Consider the following 22,245-nt stretch of genomic DNA (forward strand, 5'->3'; position numbering starts at 1 on the left):
CCGAAATGTATCTTCCACTTTTAACCCAACCCCTCAGAATCAGAGAGATGCGGGGGAGACCAAGAGACAAAACTAGATGACCATTAAACACGGCTCACTTACATACTCTACTGGAATACAATTAAGTGCTGTTTGTTGGTGTGTGTCTATACAGGGGTCAAACACACCTCCATACTGCCCCAGTACCATATGACCTTGACGTTTGGTTGATAAAAATCCAGCCTAGAGCCGGGCTTACCCAGGTTGGACTTTAATGGACGCCTCCACGGTGTTGCGAATGTCTTTCCTCCCCCCGTCAGGACAGTAGGCTAGAACAGTTCCCCCTGGTGCCAGGACACACACACTGCTGCCAGACTCAGACTTACACTGGTGAGATAATGAAACTTACAAGTGACTGAATAAGTGCAAAAGCATATTTAAAAGAAGACACACACACACACCTGGATAAATTAGATCCCTCTGGAATGATGGCCGGTGATGCCGCCGTTCCAAACTTGGAGTAATCAACAGAGGCTGGAGAGGAGCGGGGTAGAGGAGGAAGGTTGGAGAAACTGGAACAGACCGTAGAAAAAAGTAGGAAATTGTCATTTAGGAGACAATCAGATATAAAGGAACCCTGTCTACAAACAACCTATAGCCCGTCACGCTAGAAGGCATGTATGAAGATCTGAAAAGACAAAATTCCCTCTGGACAGGGACAAAAAATGGCTATTGTCCATACCTCTTTCCCTCCATCGATGCAGTTGCCACTCTCCTTGTGGCCAGAGAGAGGCAGGGAAGGGTCCATAACAGAGTGGGAGTTGACCCACACTGAACCCACAGACAGGATGGGGAGAGAGGTCGAGGAAGGGTTAATAAGGTGTGTGTGTTATATCTCACAGTCAATTATTCATCAGGTGGGTTCTGGGTGATAGGAATTATCAATCTAATGCAGAGAGGATACAACCACACAAAATGTTTTCAGTCGTGGTGACTTGAGATTAATATTGGGAGATCAAGATAGTGTGTGTGTGTGTGTGTGTAAGTAAGTATGGGTGCATTTGTGTGCGTGTGTCCCTTGTACCTCTTGGCAGCCTCCAGGGCCAGAGTTAGGTCTTCAGTCCAGAGAGAGGCAGCCTGGCCGTGAGGGCTGTGGTTCCCTGACAAGACAGATAGACAGATGGATAGATGGAGTTGGATAGATGCGAGTGTTTCATTAGTGTGGTTTGGTCATATAAATAGTATGGTGTGGTCCTCCTTACCCAGAGTGACGCCCTCCCCGTGGCTCCTGAAGGAGAGGAGGGGTAGCTGAGGGCCGGGGGATGGGGTCACCACACAGGTGCAGGAGGGGGCTACTCCACACAGCACCGTGGGGGGATAGGCAGTACTGGAGGAGGGCGGGGGACACGGCTGGATCAGCTAATACAAGCATTTATTGAAAAAAAAGGTACTTTTTATTAATTGTGCTCAACACCACATCTAACAAAATGGTGGTACAAAACAGAGAAGACACAAATTACAAAAATAAAGAGGAAATAATCCATATAGTGAAGAGATGGAATTCCGAGAAGCAATATTTGGAACTTGGATTGGATTTACTGCCTTCAGGTCTTTTTGAAATGTTATGATTATTTTGCCCACTGCAGTGCTTGTGCAAAATGCCTATGCAGTATTGAGTGACTGATGCCCCTCCTTGTGGAACACTTGACACCTTGTAGAGTCCGACACCCAACAACTTGAGGCTGTTCTAAGGGCAAAAGGGGGTGCAACTCAAAATTAGAAAGGTGTTCCTAATGTTTTGTACACTCCGTGTATGTGGTAGCCTAGCAGTTAAGCATCGGGCCAGTAACCGAAAGGGCCCTCGTTTGAATCCCCAAGCCGACAAGGTGAAACACCTGTCGATGTCCCCTTGAGCAAGGCACTTAACCCCAATTGCTCATGTAAGTCGCTCTGGATAAATGACTAAAATGTTAAATGTAAATATAGTGACTGACCGTGGCCCCCTACTGTTGGGCCTCCTGTACTGCAGCGTCCACCAGCCTTCGGTCCCCCTCAGCCAGGAGAGGAACACTCTTCATCCCAGCCATCCGAACCTTCAGACGGGCTACAACACTGTCCCACACTGACTCCTGGACACACAGCATCCACTGGCACTGAGGAGGGAGGGTGAGAAATAGAGAGAGGGAGCGAAATGAAGATGGAGAGGGGGGAGAAGGCAGGTTATTTCATTAGTCTACTGTTCAGATAAGTCATATATAGGCCTACTGAATCAGTGAGAGAAGGCTTTAAAATGTGTATATTTTTGTGTTAGTTTATAGAGCGAGGGAGAGGTAGAGATCGGTCATACTGTACAATACTGACCACCTTTGGCCATCTTATTCTTTCACTGGAATCTTTTGACTCACTGATTTGGCTTCAAAAAGCAACTGAGAAAAGAAAGACATCTGTTTCACCTCTCTGGTCTTCTTAAAGGCGGTCTCTATCACTCCATCCACGGTGCTGTCGATATCGGCAGACTCAAAGATGATGAAGGGACAGGTGGCTCCGAGGGAGAGGGAGAGAGAGACGGGAACACCCATGCCTGCTGTGGCCCTGCACAGAATCTCTCCATCCTGAAAAAGAAGGAAAGAAGAGATTGGAGGAAAGGTTTTAGTTAGTGTGAGAGAGAGAAAACGAGGAAGTTCACAATCCAAAGCACACACGATTGTCGTGGGACAACTGTCAATTCACTGCTACGCCAACAGAAAATGTTCACTTCACACAGCTAATTACGGTCCCATTACATTTACATAGAATCCTGGTCATTTAGCAGACACTCTTATCCAGAGCGACTTACAGTCAGTCAGTGGTTTCAACGAGGGTATAAAAAACAACCGCATACCAGTCATAGCAAGTAAAAATATTCCTCAAGTAAAGAAGCTATCAGAAAAAATTGTGCTAGTAAGAAGAGACAAGTGTTAGTGCAAGAAGATGCACGTGAAAAATACATCAAAAAGGAAGCATAACCCCTATTGACAAAAAAATATCTGAGTGTGTGCCCACCTTTTTGTTGCCACTGTAAGTGACATAGCTGACGTGGGGGTTTTGAGCCACTTTAGAACCCAGTGACAATAAGAGAACAGGGGGCGCTGTCCCCACGCCAGGGATCGCAACCACTGTGTTGCCTGGGAAACAGAAACGCTAGGGTCATAAAAGGTAGAGTAAATCTTTACCTTCCGGAAGGGTATCTTTGTCAGGGTAAAATGTGACCGGGTCCGTTTTGAAACTGTTTGTTTTCATAACTTTTTAGGAAATTAACCTTTGGTCATGTTGATTAGATAGCCTGGATTTTTAACTGTGTGTGGGATTGATTTATTTACACACACACAAACTCAGCAAAAAAATAAATGTCCCTCTTGTCTTTCAAAGATAATTCTTAAAAATCCAAATAACTTCAGATGTTCTTTGTAAAGGGATTAAACACTGTTTCCCATGCTTATTCAATGAACCATAAACAATTAATGAACATTCACCTGTGGAACGGTCGTTAAGACACTAACAGCTTACAGAAGGTAGGCAATTAAGGTCACAGTTATGAAAATTTAGGACACTAAAGAGGCCTTTCTACTGACTCTGAAAAACACCAAAGGAAAGATGACCAGGGTCCCTGCTCATCTGTGTGAACATGCCTTAGGCATGCTGCAAGGAGGCATGAGGACTGCAGATGTGGCCAGGGAAATAAATTGCAATGTCCGTACTGTGAGACGTCTAAGACAGTGCTACAGGGAGACAGGACGGACAGCTGGTTGTCCTCGCAGTGGCAGACCACGTGTAACAACACCTGAACAGGATAGGTACACCCGAACATCACACCTGCGGGACAGGTACAGGATGACAACAACAACTGCCCGAGTTACACCAGGAATGCATAATCCCTCCATCAGTGCTCAGACTGTCCGCAATAGGCTGAGAGAGGCTGGACCGAGGGCTTGTAGCCTGTTATAAGACAGGTCCTCACCAGACATCACCGGCAACAACGTTGCTTATGGGCACAAACCCACTGTCGCTGGACCAGACAGGACTGGCAAAAAGTGCTCTTCACTGACGAGTCATGGTTTTGTCTCACCAGGGGCGATGGTCGGATTCGCATATATCGTCGAAGGAATGAGCGTTACACCGAGGCCTGTACTCTGGAGCGAGATCAATTTGGAGGTGGAGGGTCTGTCATGGTCTGGGGCGGTGTGTCACAGCATCATCAGACTGAGCTTGTTGTCATTACAGGCAATCTTAACACTGTGCGTTACAGGGAAGACATCCTCCTCCCTCATGTGGTACCCTTCCTGCAGGCTCATCCTGACATGACCCTCCAGCATGACAATGCCACCAGCCATACTGCTCATTCTGTGCGTGATTTCCTACAAGACAGGAATGTCAGTGTTCTGCCATGGCCAGCGAAGAGCCCGGATCCTGTTGGATCGGAGGGTGAGGGCTAGGGCCATTCCCCCCAGAAAATACTTGTCTCAGTTGTTGAATCTTGTTATGTTCATAGAAATATTTACACAGAAGTTTGCTGAAAATAAACGCAGTTGACAGTGAGAGGACATTTCTTTTTTTTGCTGATTGCCTTTTGGTAGGCCGTCTTTGAAAATAAGAATTTGCTTAACTAGGCAAGTCAGTTATGAACAAATTCTTATTTACAATGACGGCCTACCAAAAGGCCTCCTGCAGGGACAGGGATAAAATATATATTTTTAAATACAATATAAATATAGGACAAAACACACATCACAACAAGAGAGACAACACAACACTACATAAAGAGAGACCTAAGACAACAACATAGCAAGGCAGCAACACATGACAACACAGAAGCAGCATAAAGCATTGTACAGACATTATTGGGCACAGATAACAGCACAAAGCATGGTACAAACATTATTGGGCACAGATAACAGCACAAAGGGCAAGACGGTACAGACAACAATACATCACACAAAGCAGCCTCAACTGTCAGTAAGAGTGTCCATGTGAGTCTTTGAATAAAGAGATAAAACTGTCCAGTTTGAGTGTTTGTTGCAGCTCGTTCCAGTCGCTAACTGCAGCAAACTAAAAAGAGGAGAAACCCAGGGATGTGTGTGCTTTGAGGACCTTTAACAGAATGTGACTGGCAGAACGGGTGTTGTATGAGGAGGATGAGGGCTGCAGTAGATATCTCAGATAGGGGGGTGAGGCCTAAGAGGGTTTTATGAATAAGCATCAACCAGGGGGTCTTGCAACAGGTATACAGAGATGACCAGTTTACAGAGTAGTATAGCGTGCAGTGATGTGTCCTATAAGGAGCATTGGTGGCAAATCTGATGTTTGCACCATGTTTTGTGCTACTACCATGTTGTGTTGGTACCATGCTGTGTTGGTACCATGCTGTGTTGTCATGTGTTGCTGCCTTGCTATGTAGTAGTCTTATAGGTCTCTATGTAGTGTCGTCTCTTGTCGTGATGTGTGTTTTGACCTATATTTAATTTTTAATCCCAGCCCCCGTCCCCGCAGGAGGCCTTTTGCCACGCCGTCATTGTAAATAAGAATTGGTTCTTAACTGAATTGCCTAGTTAAATAAAGGTTCAATTTTTTTTTTTAAAGTTATAAAATAAATGCAAGTGCTTGGTGAGTTCAACATGTCGACTCCCCTGACTGCAGTCTCTCTTCTGGCCTGGCTGATGTCCTGGACAACTTTGGACTCCAACAGCATGTGGACTCTTCCACCCACAACAAAGGCCATTACACTGGACCTGGTCTGCATCACAGGCATGGATGGAATTATGCCAGGCCTGTCCGACCACAAACTCATCACCTTCACCCTACCTATTCCTCTGCCCACTCAGCACAAGAAACACTCTATTCAGTTTAGGAGTCTTAAAACTATAAAACACAGGCCATCTCACTGAATCCATCTAGAACCTGCCAGTTACTGGCTCTGTGGCTCAATACCACATTGCCTTGGCTTCCATACTCGATGAAGTTGCTCCTTTGAAAACGTGCCTAGTGTCTTTCCCCAAATTTTCTCCCTGGTACACTTACGCTCTCTCAAAGCAACTGGCCGTCATCTAGAACTGTACATGTGCAGATGTTTGAGCAAAATCAGAAAGGCAAAAAAAATAAAAAAGTCCTTAAAGCTCAGACATTCAACTACTCCCAACTGATCAGCAACGGCAAGCTCCTCCGGCCTTAGCCTCCCCAGAACGATGCAATCAATACCTGTGCCTCTTCCAAAGCAAAATTTAAAACATTAATAACACCATCCTGTCCTCTCCAGCCACTGTAGTTGATCTAGCCAGTCCTCTGCTCCCTGAGTCAAGGTTCTCCTCCTTCACTGCAGCTGATGTAACCAAGCTGGTTAGAACAATGAGGACCACCACTTGCTCACTTGACCCCATCACCACCTCCCTTGTAAAGACCTGCTTACCTGCACTGGAGCCTTTCTTCACAGAAATCATCAACAAGTCCCTCACCACTGGCTGTGTCCCTCTTCAGCTCAAACTTGCTGCAGTCTTAACAGTACCTAAAAAGCCTGGATCTGACCCTGACAACCTCCAGAACTACAGGCCCATCTCCAACCTGCCATTTCTGAGTAAGCTTCTTGAACATGCTGTGTCTAGCCAACTTTAACGCCATCTGGCCACTCATAACCTTCTCGAGCCCTTCCAGTAGAGTATCAGAGCTACACAGCACAGAGACTGCACCTTGGTAAGGGTCGCCAATGACCTCATGAATGCTGACTCTGGGGCTGCCAGCATCCTCATAGTGCTGGACCTCAGTGCAGCTTTCAAGTCACTGTCAGGGCTGGAGAGTCTCTGGCCTCGTTTAAGGCTTTCAAGGACCTATGTTAATTCTGTTCTCCTGACGACACCTGTACATAGCTTTGAATGTTGTCTGCTTACAATTGTTCTGTGTTTTGGATAGTTGTTATCTCATATATATATATATATATATAAATAAATAAATAATTGTATAATATATAAATTATATATATATATATATATATATAATTTTCGAGAAACACTTTAAATTAAGTATTATTATGAGTGTGTATTTCAGTCAACCCTAGAGCGAGTTGAAAATATGTAGTGTGTATCAGTGAACCATAGACAGAGGTAAATGAGTGCAGTGTGTAAGCTACCTGAGTAGAGTCTTGGCTCTGAGATGACAGGGGAGAGCACTCCAGGCCTTGAAGCCACTGGCCCCAGAGGACACAGAGAGGGACACATCCTCATCCACAGCACACACAGTACTATACACAGTACCACCTAAGGAGGGAGAGGGAGAGAAAGATGTCAAAATAGTATTATATTGATGAACAAGGCATTTAAAATATAACAAGAAAACGGTGGCTAGTGGAGGAAGAAAGAGATAGACAGAACAATAATATTAAACTGAGGGGATAGCTCCCCAGTAGGTTCTCTTTTTACCTGAAGAGTCAGTCACATTGCATGTCTGTCTGTCTGCACGGCGAACAAACTTTCCATCGATGAACAAGCCGAGAGCACGAGACTGAGGCTCAAGCCAAGCCTGAGAAAAGGAGACAAAGATCGAGTTTACATATACACTGCTGTTCAAAAGTTCGGGGTCTGTTTCTCTAGTTTGAGAAACAGACACCTCACAAGTCCTCAACTGGAAGTTCCCTGAGCATTCCCCTGAGCATGGTTTTGGTATTGACACAAATCAAGAGACAGCTGACTTAACTCAGAACAAGTATTTCAAAATCAAATTTTATTGGTCACATACACATATTTAGCAGATGTCATCATGGGTGTAGAAAAATGTTTGTGTTCCTAGCTCCAACAGTGCAGTAGTATCTAATAATACATACAAATCTCAAAGTAAAATAATGGAATTAAGAAATATATAAAATATTAGGACAAGAGTGCCATTGACTAATATACAGTAGAATACAGTATACACATATGAAATGAGTAAAACAAAATGCAAACATTAACTTGACCAGTGTTCCAATATTAAAGTGACCAGTGATTCCATGTCTGTGTACATAGGTCAGCAGCCTCTAAACTGCAGGGTTAAGTAACCGGGTGGTAGCCGGCTAGCGACAGTGACTAAATTCAGTGAAGGGTACTGGGTGGAGGCCAGCTAGTGATGGGTAATTGACAGTCTGATGGCCTGTTTTTCAGTCTCTCGGTCCCAGCTCTGACAAAGACACATTTCAGATGTCTGCTGAGCTTCAAAAGCCAATTGAGTCAGCAGAGGTTTCAGAACCATTCAAAATGCTTCCTGAGAACACGTGTGACTGAACAACCTGTTGAATCCAATTATGAACCCTGCCTAAAAAAAGCCAGGGAAAGGATTGAACTATCCACTAGGTCTCAGGAAGTACTCAAGGTTCCTACTTAACCCAAGCAACTACTTGAATTACCAAGTGGATAAGGATAAGGGATTGAAGAGTGAGCCTTTTCTTAGCAGATGTTTGAAATGCCCGCTGAACTTCTGCAACAGATTGAGGCATCAACTGAGAACCAGCAGTGCATGGAGCCATCAACGCCCCTGGACGTGTTCAAGCTGACTCATCTGAGCACCAATAAGTACCAGGGCAATGGATTGAATCCTCCGACAGACCAAGCCACCTCCAAACTCCTGTTTGAGGTGTCCACTGAGCAAATGCCACAGGTTAAGCCATTCACAGAGTCTGACAGTGTTCAAGGTACCACTAGCACCTAGGAAGAGGAGTCCTCTCTCTTCTGAACCCCTGCGAAGCATTCTGCAATTGTGTAAACTTGAAAGAAACACTGACCTGTATTTTTGAGTTCAAATCTTTGAGGTGTCAACTGAGGAAAAAGCCCCAGGCTGGGCCATCCACGAAGCTCAGGACAAAGTTTACCCTCCAACGTAAACAAATGATAGAACGGCCTACTAGACCACAACACAGTATTTCGATTTTTTAAATGTATTATTTCTTACACTGTTACCCCAGGAAATCTTAAGTCTTATTACATACAGCCGGGAGAAACTATTGGATATAAGAGCCATACCAACATTATGACCAGGAATACGACTTGAGGCGGATCCTCTGTTTGGTCCCCCACCCAGGACAATGGATCGGATCCCAGCAGGCGACCCAAAACAACAGCGCCACAGAAGGGGCAGACGGCGCAGTCTTCTGGCCAGGCTCCGTTGACGGGCACATCGCCCACCTCTCCCGAGTATACTACTTGCCAATGTCCAGTCTCTTGACAACAAGGTAGACGAAATCCAAGCAAGGGTTGCCTTCTAGAGAGACAGAGATTGTAACATTCTCTGTTTCACGGAAACATGGTTCACTCGGGATACGGTATCAGAGTTGATACAGCCACCTGGTTTCTTCACACATCGTGCCGACAGAAACAAACATATCTCTGGTAAGAAGAAGGGCGGGGGTGTATGCCTTATGTTTAACGAGTTGTAGTCCGATCATAACAACATACAGGAACTCAAGTCCTTTTGCTCACCTGACCTAGAATTCCTTACAATCAAATGCCGACCGCATTATCTACAAAGAGAATTCACTTCGATTATAATCACAGTCATATATCCCCCCCAAGCAGACACCTCGACGCCCCTGAAAGAACTTCATTGGACTCTATGGAAACTGGAAACCACGTATCCTGAGGCTGCATTTATTGTAGCTGGGGATTTTAACAAGGCTAATCTGAAAACAAGACTCCCTAAATTTTATCAGCATATGAAATGTGTGACCCCCCACAGACTGTGGGGTTAAAACTTACAAAAGAACTTGAGGCTGTAAATAAGCGAGTCGGTGGAATTCTCTGAGCCTCTTTACTGTGTCGCCACCATGCTTGATGCTAGGTACAAGGACCGCTACTTCGATGCAGACAAGAAACAGGGTTTACGTAAAATGTTACATACACAGCTGAACAAGATGGAAACAGACAGTGAAAGTTTGCCACGAGGTTTCGATTATGTTTTACTGGTAATGGGGACATATGTAAATGCCAAGAAAATAACTTTTTGGTCAGTGTGTTGTGTGTGTAACCTTTAACTAGGCAAGAGAGTTAAGAACAAATTCTTATTTACAATGACGGCCAAACCCGGACGACGCTGGGCCAATTGTGTGCCGCCCTATGGGACTCCCAATCACGGCTGGATGTGATACAGCCTGGATTCGAACCAGGGACCATAGTGACACCTCTTGCACTGAGATGTAGTGCCTTAGACCACTGAGTCCATGTGTGTGTGTTAACAATAACTGTACGAATGCTTAAAAAGGCTGCTACAATTTTAAATGTCTGTTATCGGTATCGTTTCTTGTTGGTGCATTGGTGCATCCCTAGACTAAACACCTCCCCCTGCAACTGGATCCTGGACTTCCTGACAGGCCGCCCCCAGATAGTATGGGTAGGTAACAACACATCTGCCACGTTGATCCGCAACACGGGGGCCCCTCAGGGGTGCTTGCTCAGTCCCCTCCTGTAATCCCTGTTCACCCTTTACTGCATAGCCAAGCACAACTCCAACACCATCACTAAGGTTTCCGACGACACAACAGTGGCAGGCCTGATCAGCGACAACAATGCGGCAGCCAATAGGGAGGTGGTCAGGGACCTGCAGTGTGATGCTAGGCTAATAACCTCTCTCTCAACGTGTTCAAGACAAAGGAGATGATTGTGGACTACAGGAAAAGGAGGACCGAGCACTCCCCCATTCTCATTGACACGGAGCAGGTTGAGAGCTTCAAGTTCCTTGGTGTCCACATTGCCGACAAAACTATCATGCTCCAAACACACCAAGACAGTTGTGAAGAGGGCACGACAACAACTATTCTCCTTCAGGAGACTGAAAAAGATTTGGCATGTGTCCTCAGATCCTCAAAAGGTTATATCGCTGCAACATTTTTTACATATCACCGCCTGGTAAGGCACTACAGAGGGTAGTGCGTATGGCCCAGTACATCACTGGGGCCAAGCTTCCTGCCATCCAGGACCTCTATAGCAGGCAGTGTCAGAGGAAGGCCCCAAAAATTGCCAAAGACTCAAGCTACTCTAGTCATAGACTTATCTCTGCTACTGCATGGCAAGCGGTACCTGAGGGCCAAGTCTAGGACCAAAAGGCTCCTTAAAAGCTTCTACCCCCAAGCCATAAGACTCCTGAACAGCTAATCAAATGGCAACCCGGACAACTTGCATTGTCCCCCTCCACCCCAATTTTTCAGCTGCTGCTACTTATTATCCATGCCTAGTACCTTTACTCTACCAACATGTACATATTACCTCCATTACCTCGACTAACCGGTGCCCCCGCACATTGACTCTGTACCGGTACCCCCTGTATATTACATCGCTACTGTTATTTTTTTGTTGCTCCTTAATTATTTGTTACTTATTTTGGTAAATACTTTGACACTTGTTTAGGTCTACACCTGATGCATATAATTTGAATATTTTTCCCTTTCACGCTGAGTGGTAATCGAAAGGGAGAGAGCTGGAAAGATTTTTGAAATAAAATGAAATAGTCATTCACAATGGATGGAAAAACAGACTTTGTTGGCTTGCTGTTTGAGGTGAAAAAAACATTACTTTGGGAAGCTCCACAGCTTCCCAAAGTGGTTATGCTTAAAGACAATCAGAAATACTATCAGAACCCCAAATGGTCACATTTATATGCCTACATTTGCACGCAGGCCAGGTAGCCTATAGGCCTACTTCTATGTGTGCATGTCCTTACTCAACATTGACAGAAACGCTACAAACAAAAAGACAATGATTAAAATGACAGAACTTGTAAATGGAATTAAATAAAAACTTGTTTCTCACAAGTGCAGCATAGATTGTGCGCTCTGCAAACAATGTGTCCACTCCAACAATGAAAACGAATAATATTATTGAATGCATTGAAAGAAATTAACGTAACCGCAGTAACAAAACATGAGAAGAGTCAAATGAGAAGATGGCGCCGACGGAGATGGGAGCATCGAGACCAGCTCTTAGGAAACTATGCAGTAATATATATATTTTTTTTTATGTACCTTTTTTTTTTTTACATTAGCTCAGGAAATGTGTTATTACATACAGCCGGGAAGAACTATTGGATATTAGAGCGGCAGTTGCAAAGAAAAATCCATATCTCAGACTGGCCAATAAAATGAAAAGATTAAGATGGGAATAAGAACAGACACTGGAACTCTGCCTAGAAGGCCAGCATCCCGGAGTAGCCTCTTTGCTGTTGAGACTGATGTTTGCGGGTACTATTTAATGAAGCTGCCAGTTGAGGACCTGTGAGGAGTCTGTTTCTCAAACTAGACACTAATGTACTTGTCCTCTTGCTCAGTTGTGCACCGGGGTCTCCCACTCTATTCTGGTTAGAGCCTGTTTGCGCTGTTCTGTGAAGGGAGTAGTACGAGATCTTATGTTTCTTGGCAATAGCATGGGATAGCCTTCATTACTGAGAAGAATATACTGACGAGCTTCAGAAGAAAATTTGTGTCTGATCATTTTGAGCCTGTAATTGAACCCATCAATGCTGATGCTCCAAATACTCAACTAGTCTAAAGGCCAGTTTTATTGCATCTTTTAAATCAGAACAGTTCAGCTGTGCTAACATATTTGCACAATTATTTTCTAATGATCAATTAGCCTTTTAAAATGAACTTGGATTAGCTAACAACGTGCCATTGGAACACAGGAGTGACGGTTGCTGATAATGGGCCTCTGTAGATATTTCATAAAATTAAAGATCAGCCATTTCCAGCTACAATTGTCATTTACATCATTAACTCTTAGAGCTACCCCCCCTACTTTTTTCAATTTTCACCTGAAGACATACCCACATCCAACTGCCTATAGCTCTGGCCCAGAAGCAAGGATATGCATATTCTTGGTACCATGTGAAAGAAAACTCTGAAGTTGGTGTAAATGTGAATTGAATGTAGGAGAACACAATAGATCTGGTTTAGATACAACAATAAAAATGGTATTATCATCATCTTTAAAATGAACAAGATAAAACAAACATTCAGATAGGATGATGGGGGCAATTTCAGTGAAAAATATAAGAGGGCAACAGTACTTGTGCAAAGTTTCAGAATGATAACTTCCAAAATGAGTGTGCGATATGACAATTATCATGAAGTCACCCAGGTGTCCCACACAAGTAGCCCAAATGTACCCAAATTGGTGAAGGTATACATTTTGAAACAAAACTATATACAAAATACCAAAGTGGTATTCTAACACACCTCCCCCAAAAAATGGGAATTTTTACACACACAAAATAACATAACATGGGTAACTATTTACACACTTTCAATATTTGGAAGACCCTCAGCCCTCTATCAAATTAAATGTATTTATATAGCCCTTCGTACATCAGCTAATATTTCAAAGTGCTGTACAGAAACCCAGCCTAGAACCCCAAACAGCAAGCAATGCAGGTGTAGAAGCACGGTGGCTAGGAAAACTCCATAGAAAGGCCAAAACCAGGCTATGAAGGGTGGCCAGTCCTCTTCTGGCTGTGCCGGGTGGAGATTATAACAGAACATGGCCGAGATTTTCAAACGTTCATAGATGACCAGCAGGGTCAAATAATAATAATCACAGTAGTTGTAGAGGATGCAACAGGACAGCACCTCGAGTAAATATGAACAGTTTAGGGTTCCATAGCAGCAGGCAGAACAGTTGAAACTGGAACAGCAGCAAGGCCAGGTAGACTGGGGACAGCAAGGAGTCATCATGCCAGGTAGTTCTGACGCATGGTCCTAGGGCTCAGGTCCTCCTCCGAGAGAGAGAGAGAAAGAGAGAATTAGAGAGAGCATACTTAAATTCACACAGGACACCGGATAAGACAGAATAACTACTCCAGATATAACAAACTGACCCTAGCCCCCCGACAAACTACTGCAGCATAAGTACTGGAGGCTGAGACAGGAGGGGTCAGGAGACACTGTGGACCCATCCGATGAGACCCCCGGACAGGGCCAAACAGGAAGGATATAACATCACCCACTTTGTCAAAGCTCTACACAATATTGTGCTGCGGAGGTATAATAAACAGATAGAGTACAGGGAACATAAGGTTGAATATATTATTAGAGACATGCTACATCTGTCTCTTTTATATTATGACATTTCAGCTAGATCTGTCTATTATATTATGACAGACCAGCTAGATCTACTATCTCCATTTCACTTTGGCCATTGTTGTGGGCCTGCCCTCCCCTCAACAGCCTCAAATAGGCTATTTCATGTGGGTTGGGGTGGGGCGGCAGACACACGCATCTCACATTTCATGTTTACAGTGGGGCAAAAAAGTATTCATTGGAATTGCTAACAGACGAAGATCGTCAAAGGTAAACTATTTATTTGATTTTATTTGTTTTATTTTTTATGGGGCTCTATCCTCAGATAATCACATCGTATTCTATCGCAGTAAATCCTTTTTTAAATCTGACAACGCAGTTGGATTAGCAAGATTCTAAGCTTTCGATACATGTGAGACACTTGTATTTTCATGAATGTTTAATATGACTATTTATGTAGCGATCACCGTATGTTGTGGAATTTCAGCCCGCTACCGAGTTCCGTGCTCAGAGAGGTTAACAATGTCTACACAGAATTTCTGATCAATTTGATGTTTTCAAATGGGGAAAAAAAGCTTTTCTTTCAAAAACAAGGAAATGTCTAAGTGACCCCAAACTTTTGAACAGTAGTGTAAATGATTTGTTGTTAACTAGTAATTTCTGCTAACATGTGGGTTTTAGCTTGCTTGAGCCTGCTAACTGAGGAGTGTTAATTCACAGGTTTCTATACGTTGTCACGCCCTGGTCTAAGTATTTTGTGTTTTTTCTTCATGTATTGGGTCAGGCCAGGGTGTGGCATGGAGTTTTTGTATTGTGGTGTGTTTTGTCTTGGGGTTTTGGTGTGTATATATTTGGGATTGTAGCTAGTGGGGTTTTCTAGCAAAGTCTATGGCTGTCTGGAGTGATTCTCAATCAGAGGCAGGTGCTTATCGTTGTCTCTGATTGGGAACCATATTTAGGCAGCCATATTCTTTGAGTTTGTCGTGGGTGATTGTCCTTAGTGTCTTACTTGTACTCTCTGTTAGTTTGCACTAGATAGGCTGTTTTCGGTTTTCATTACGTTTATTGTTTTGTAGTGTTTAGTGTTTAGTCGTGTTTACGTTTTGTTTAATAAATATGGATCGCAATCGACACGCTGCAGTTTGGTCCGACTCTCCTTCATCACCACTAGAAAACCGTAACAGAATCACCCACCACCAACGGACCAAGCGGCGTGTCAACAGGCAGGAGCAGCCGAAAAAGGAGATGCTCAAGAAGGATTTCTGGACATGGGAGGAAATCCTCGACGGGAGAGGACCCTGGGCTAAACCAGGGGAGTGTAGCCGCCCAAGGGAGCAGCAGGAACAGAGGCAACAGAGGCAGCAGCAGCAGGAGCAGCAGCTGCAGTGGGAGAGGCTGCACCACCTGGATAAATGGACATGGGAGGAGGAACTGGACGGTAAAGGACCCTGGGCTCAGCCTGGAGAATATCGCCGTCCCAAAGAAGAACTAGAGGTGGCGAAAGCTGAGAGGCGCAGATATGAGGAAGCAGCACGGCAACGCGGATGGAAGCCTGAGAGTCAGCCCCAAAAATGTCTTGGGGGGGGGGGGGGGCTCACAGGGAGTATGGCTATGCCAGGTAGGAGACCTGCGCAAACTCCCTGTGCTTACCGGGGGGCTAGAGAGATCGGGCAGGCACCGTGTTATGCTGTGGAGCGCACGGTGTCTCCAGTGCGGGTGCACAGCCCGGTTCGGTATATTCCAGCTCCGCGTATCGGCCGGGCTAGATTGAGCGTCGAGCCAAATGCCATGAAGCCAGCTCTACGCATCTGGTCCCCAGTGCGTCTCCTTGGGCCGGCTTACATGGCACCAGCCTTGCGCTCGGTGTCTCCGGTTCGCCTGCATAGCCCAGTGCGGGCTATTCCACCTTGCCGCACTGGCAGGGCAACCGAGAGCATTCAACCAGGTAAGGTTGGGCAGGCTCGGTGCTCAAGAGCTCCAGTGTGCCTGCACGGCCCGGTCTATCCGTCACCACCTCCACGCACCAGTCCTCCGGTAGCAGCTCCCCGCACCAGGCTTCCTGTGCGTGTCCTCGATCCAGTACCACCAATTCCAGCACTACGCACCAGGCCTTCAGTGCGCCTCGCCTGATCAGCGCAACCAGAGCCTCTCTCCTCTCCTGCGCTGCTGGAGTCTCCCGCCTGTTTAGCGCAGCTAGATCCTTTCTCATCTCCTGCGCTGCCGGAGTCTCCCGCCTGTTCAGCGCAGACAGACCTGCCAGCCTGCAGGGAGCAGCTGGAGATGCCAGCCTGCATGGAGAAGCCAGCCTGCAGGAGCAGCCAGAGCTGTCAGCCTGCATGGAGCAGCTAGAGCTGTCAGTCTGCATGGAGCAGCCAGAGCTGTCAGTCTGCATAGAGCAGCCAGAGAGCTGCCAGTCTGCAAGGAGCTGCCAGTCTGCATGGAGCAGCCAGAGCTGTCAGTCTGCATGGAGCAGCCAGAGATGTCAGTCTGCATGGAGCAGCCAGAGATGTCAGTCTGCATGGAGCAGCCAGAGCTGTCAGTCTACATGAAGGAGCCCGAGCTGCCAGTCTGCATGAAGCAGCCAGTCTACATGGAGCAGCCAGAGATGTCAGTCTGCATGAAGCAGCCCGAGCTGCCAGTCTGCATGAAGCAGCCAGTCTACATGGAGCAGCCAGAGCTGTCAGTCTGCATGAAGCAGCCAGAGCTGTCAGTCTGCATAGAGCAGCCGGAGAGCCAGTCTACATGGAGCAGCCAGAGCTGTCAGTCTGCACGGAGCTGTCAGTCTGCACGGAGCTGTCAGTCTGCAAGGAGCTGTCAGTCTGCACGTAGCTGTCAGTCTGCAAGGAGCTGTCAGTCTGCAAGGAGCTGTCAGTCTGCAAGGAGCTGTCAGTCTGCAAGGGGCTGCCAGTCAGCACGGAGCCGCCAGAGCTGTCAGTCTGTAAGAAGCCGCCAGAGCTGTCAGCCTATATGGAGCAGCCAGTGCCGCCAGTCTGCCCAGCGCCGCCAGTGCCCCCAGTCTGCCCAGCGTCGCCAGTCTGCCCAGCGTCGCCAGTCTGCCCAGCGTCGCCAGTCTGCCCAGCGCCGCCAGTCTGCCCAGCGTCGCCAGTCTGCCCAGCGCCGCCAGATCTGCCATTCAGCCAGACTCTTCCAGATCTGCCAGTCGACCAGACTCTTCCAGATCTGCCAGTCGACCAGACTCTTCCAGATCTGCCAGTCGACCAGACTCTTCCAGATCTGCCAGTCGACCAGACTCTTCCAGATCTGCCAGTCGACCAGACTCTTCCAGATCTGCCAGTCGGCCAGGATCTGCCAACCAGCCAGGATCTGGTAGATCTACCTACCTGCCTGAGCTTTCTCTCACTCCTGAGCTGTCTCTCACTCCCGAGCTGTCTCTCACTCCCGAGCTGTCTCTCACTCCCGAGCTGTCTCTCACTCCCGAGCTGTCTCTCACTCCCGAGCTGTCTCTCACTCCCGAGCTGTCCTTCAGTCCCGAGCTGTCCTTCAGTCCCGATCTGCTCCTCAGTCCAGTGGGTTTCTGGGTAAGGACTACTAGGCCATGGTCGGCGGCGAGGGTGGACTATCCAGGGACGAAGGGAGAGGGGACTAAGACATTAAAGGAGTGGGGTCCACGTCCCGCGCCGGAGCCGCCACCATGGACAGACGCCCACCCGGACCCTCCCTATTGTTTTGAGGTGCGTTCGGGAGTCCGCACCTTAGGGGGGGGGGGGGGTTCTGTCACGCCCTGGTCTAAGTATTTTGTGTTTTTTCTTCATGTATTGGGTCAGGCCAGGGTGTGGCATGGAGTTTTTGTATTGTGGTGTGTTTTGTCTTGGGGTTTTGGTGTGTGTATATATTCGGCTTTTGGATGGAGATTCAATATGGCGGTCATGCCAACATCTGTCACCTGGTAGAAGGGACTTTGTGGATATGAGGCTCATTCTCCTGTTGCCTCCATCATTCTCCAAATCTCACCAAGATCAGCCGCCTCAGAGCGCAACTGGTGCTTGTTTGGGAACACACACACCAAAGCCCGCAACAGGCTGACAAATACATGGGTTGAAAAATTGGTTGCCATCAAATACATAAGAATCTCAAATATAAAATACTAATAATTTAGATGTTTAAAAAAATAAAAATAAAAAATAAAATGGTTACATGATTCCATGTGTTATTTTATAGTTGCGATGTCTTCACTATTATTCTACAATGTAGAAAATAGTAAAATCAATAAACGCATTGAATGAGTAGGTGTGTCAGAACTTTTGACTGGTACTGTATGTGTGTGCACACACACACTTCAAATAACATTTTATTACATACAGAGAGTGGCGGATGTGTTACCTACCCTTGCCACCTGGGGGCAGCCATCAAGTAGTCCAGGATACAGTTGAAAACGGAGATGTTTAGTCCCAGGGTCCTTAGCTTAGTGATGAGCTTTGGGTGTTGAACGTCGAGTTGTAGTCAATGACTAGTATTCTCACATGGGTGTTCCTTTTATCCAGGTGGGAAAGGGTAGTGTGGAGTGCAATAGAGACTGCATCATCTGCGGATCTGTTAGGGCGTTATGCAAATTGGAGTGGGTCTAGGGTTTCTGGGATAATGGTGTTGATGTGAGCCATGACCAGCCTTTCAAAGCACTTCATGGCTACAGACGTGAGTGCTACGGATTGGTAGTCATTCAGGTTACCTTAGTGTTCTTGGGCACAGGACTATGGTGGTCTGCTTGAAACACGTTGGTATTACAGACTCAGACAGGGAGAGGTTGAAAATGTCTTAAGACACTTGCCAGTTGGTCAACACATGCTCGCAGTACACGTCCTTGTAATCCACCTGGCCCTGCAGCCTTGTGAATGTTGACCTGCTTAATGGTCTTTCTCACATTGGCTGCGGAGAGCGCACACAGTCGTCCGGAACAGCTGGTGCTCTCATGCATGTTTTAGTGCCATTTGCCTCCAAGATTAAATAGAAGTAGTTTAGCTTGTCTGGTAGGCTCGCGTCACTGGGCAGCTCGCGGCTGTGCTTCCCTTTGCAAGCCCTGCTACATCCGACGAGCGTCACAGCCGGTGTAGTACAATTTGATCTTAGTCCTGTATTGACGCTTTGCCTGTTTGATGGTTCGTTGGTGGGCATAGCTTCCGGGTTAGAGTCCTGCTCCTTGAAAGCAGCAGCTCTAGCCTTTATCTCAGTGCGGATGTTGCCTGTAATCCACGGTTTCTGGTATGTACGTACAGTCACTGTGGGGACGATGTCGTCAATGCACTGATTGATGAAGCCAATGACTGATGTGGTGTACTCAATGCAATCGGCGGAATCCCGGGAACATATTCCAGTCTGTGCTAGCAAAACAGTCCTGTAGCTTAGCATCTGCTTCATCAGACCACCAAGTCCCTGTTTCTTCCTGCTTTAATTTTGGCTTGTAAGTAGGAATCAGGAGGAAAGAATTATGGTCAGATTTGCCAAATGGAAGACAAGGGATAACTTTGTATGAGTCTCTGTGTGTGGAGTAAAGGTGGTCCAGAGTTTTTCCCCCTCTGGTTGCACATTTAACATGCTGATAGAAATTTGGTAAGACAGATTTAAGTTTCCCTTCATTAAAGTCCCCGGCTACTAGGAGCGCCGCCTCTTGTTTGCTTATGGCGGGAATACAGCTCATTCAATGCGGTCTTAGTGCCAGCATCGGTCTATGGTGGTATGTTGACAGCTACGAAAAATACAGATCAATTGTCTAGGTAGATCGTGTGGTCTACAACTTATCATGAGATATCTAAGGAAGTCTTGAGCTATTGCTATCATACACCAGCTGTTATTTACAAAAATACTTAGTCCACTGCTCCTTGTCTTACCAGACGCCTCTGTTCTATCCTGCTGGTACAGCGTATAACCAGCCAGCTGTATGTTGATAATGTCGTCGTTCAGCCACGACTCCATGAAGCATAAAATATTACAGCTTTGAATGTCCCATTGGTAGTTTAATCTTCAGTGTAGGTCATCTATTTTATTTTCCAAAGATTGCACGTTTGCTAGCAGAATGGAAGGAAGTTGGGTTTATTCTATCGCCTAAGAATTCTCAGAAGGCAGCACGCCCTCTTACCCCTTTTTTTTCTCTGCTTGTCTTCATGCAAATGACAGGGATATGGGCTTGTTCCCAGGATAGCAGTAGATCATTCACATCGGGCTCGTTAAAGGAAAAAAAGGATTCTGCCAGGCCGTAGGGAGTAATCGCAGTTCTGATGTACATTAGTTATTTTCAGTCATAAGACTGTAGCGGCAACATTATGTACAACAAATTTTAAAAAGTTAAACACAAAGAAACGAACAAATTTGTTTGTTGGGAATACATGACCAATTCTGAGTTGAGCTCACATTTGATTGGCTGCAGAGACTGACACCTCCAACACAGTAACCAATCAAATAAAAGGGCCCCTAGGGAGTATCAACTATTGACAGAGTAGTGAGGTCAGGGTACACTTTTCAGGGTGGGTATAATTTGTGGAACATTCCGACAGGAATCTGTTCCAAAAACTTTGTAAATAACAATGTTGCTAACAAACGCATACAAAGTTGAATAGCGGGCAAATAAGATGCCGATAGGGACGTGGGCTATTTCATTAAAGTTTCACTCGTCACGTTAATTCAGAAAAATGTCTGTCCTCACTTTGGTAACCTATGGACATATATTAAGAATAAACTACGTGGTGAGTGGATGCCTCTTCGGCAGCTAGTTAGCTAGGTGAATTGATCGCGCTATTTTGTATGCGTTTGTTGGCAACCTTGTACTTTACGAAGTTTCTGGAACAGATTCCCGTTGGAACGTAAACACAAATTATACCCACCCCACTTTTCACCAGTTCCAAGCACATCCTACAGCACATAATCTAGCAAACTATATATATTTGAAATATAATCTGGACATGTTAGGTGGTGAACTGTTGAGTCAGACTGCTGTTCTTCACAGAAGATCCCAACCGACTTGACCCAAGGCGTGTCTGCCTCCTGAGTTACAGTAATAAAGTTCACATGGTAATAGCCTGTTAACAGAAATCCTATCATCTAAAACATGGTGTAAATCGTGATATGAAAGAAAAACGTTATATCATTGATATTCTAACACTGTTTTATTTCGAGTAAAATCACCTCAATGTATTTTGTGTCATACTTAAACATATGCAAAGAATATCTAGACACTTATGCAACAAATACATGTTTTTGTGTTGTTTTTACCTGAGCGTGTAGTTCCAGCACTTGGAACTACACGGTCCGTACTCCATTGATTGAAAGATATCGTGCATTGTGTTGGTGGTGCTACCAGTCATGATACAATGGTGCAAGAAGTAACTTTAAACTTGTGTTGATCATCAACATGATACTATGTATCAGAACTGGCTTTCTTGCTCTGTAGTCCATCAGCGTTCTAACCAAAATTAATGCTAGCTAACTTCGCTAAATCTGTGATCTGAGAGTTCAGATACCCAAAGAAAAGTTCCCCATGACGAACTGCAAAGTGCTTGAAAATAAAAGAGAGCCGCACACGCTAGGAGCTCAGATGCAAAAATGTAATACCAACGTTTCGACAGCCAAGCTGTCTTCATCAGGGTATAATCACAAACACTGCGGGATGACTCGTTTATATAGTGTCAAAAGACACAGGCGTCTGTAATCATGGCCAAGAGTGGCCTAATACCATTGGTTAATAATCAAATATTAAAATGTCAAACAAAGAACAGCATACAAACAAATGGATAGCATACGATCATAGATTAATTTAACTACACAAGTTTACAAACAATTACAATGGCAAAATCACAATAATCACAAGAATGGCTTCAGATCAAAGTCTACGTTGAGACCGAAGGGCGCAAGGGTCTTTAAATTAAAGATCCAGGCAGCCTCTCGTTTTAACAATAAATTATCAAGGTCACCCCCTCTCCTAGGGAGGGTGACATGTTCGATGCCAATATAACGCAGAGACGAAATCGAGTGGCCTGCCTCCAAGAAGTGGGCCGCAACTGGATAAGTAAAGTTTTTACACCTAATGGTGCTACGATGCTCTGAGATACGTACTTTTAATTCGCGCTTTGTTTTACCTACATAATTTTTACCACAAGGACAAGTTATAAGATAAATACCTGCCTTAGTGGAGCACGTAATAAAACATTTTATTGGGATCGATTTCCCTGTTTGTGGGTGTTTGAAGGATCTATATTTATAAGTGC

At 45.5% G+C, this 22,245-nt stretch overlaps 1 pseudogene; it reads right to left on the reverse strand.

Moving 5' to 3' along the window:
• Positions 1-234: 234 nt before the first annotated feature.
• On the reverse strand, positions 235-7,478 carry LOC109897233 (aldehyde dehydrogenase family 16 member A1-like; annotated as a pseudogene).
• Positions 7,479-22,245: the final 14,767 nt, after the last annotated feature.

The sequence above is a fragment of the Oncorhynchus kisutch genome, linkage group LG10 (genome assembly GCF_002021735.2).
Source record: "Oncorhynchus kisutch isolate 150728-3 linkage group LG10, Okis_V2, whole genome shotgun sequence".
NCBI classification, from domain to species: domain Eukaryota; kingdom Metazoa; phylum Chordata; class Actinopteri; order Salmoniformes; family Salmonidae; genus Oncorhynchus; species Oncorhynchus kisutch.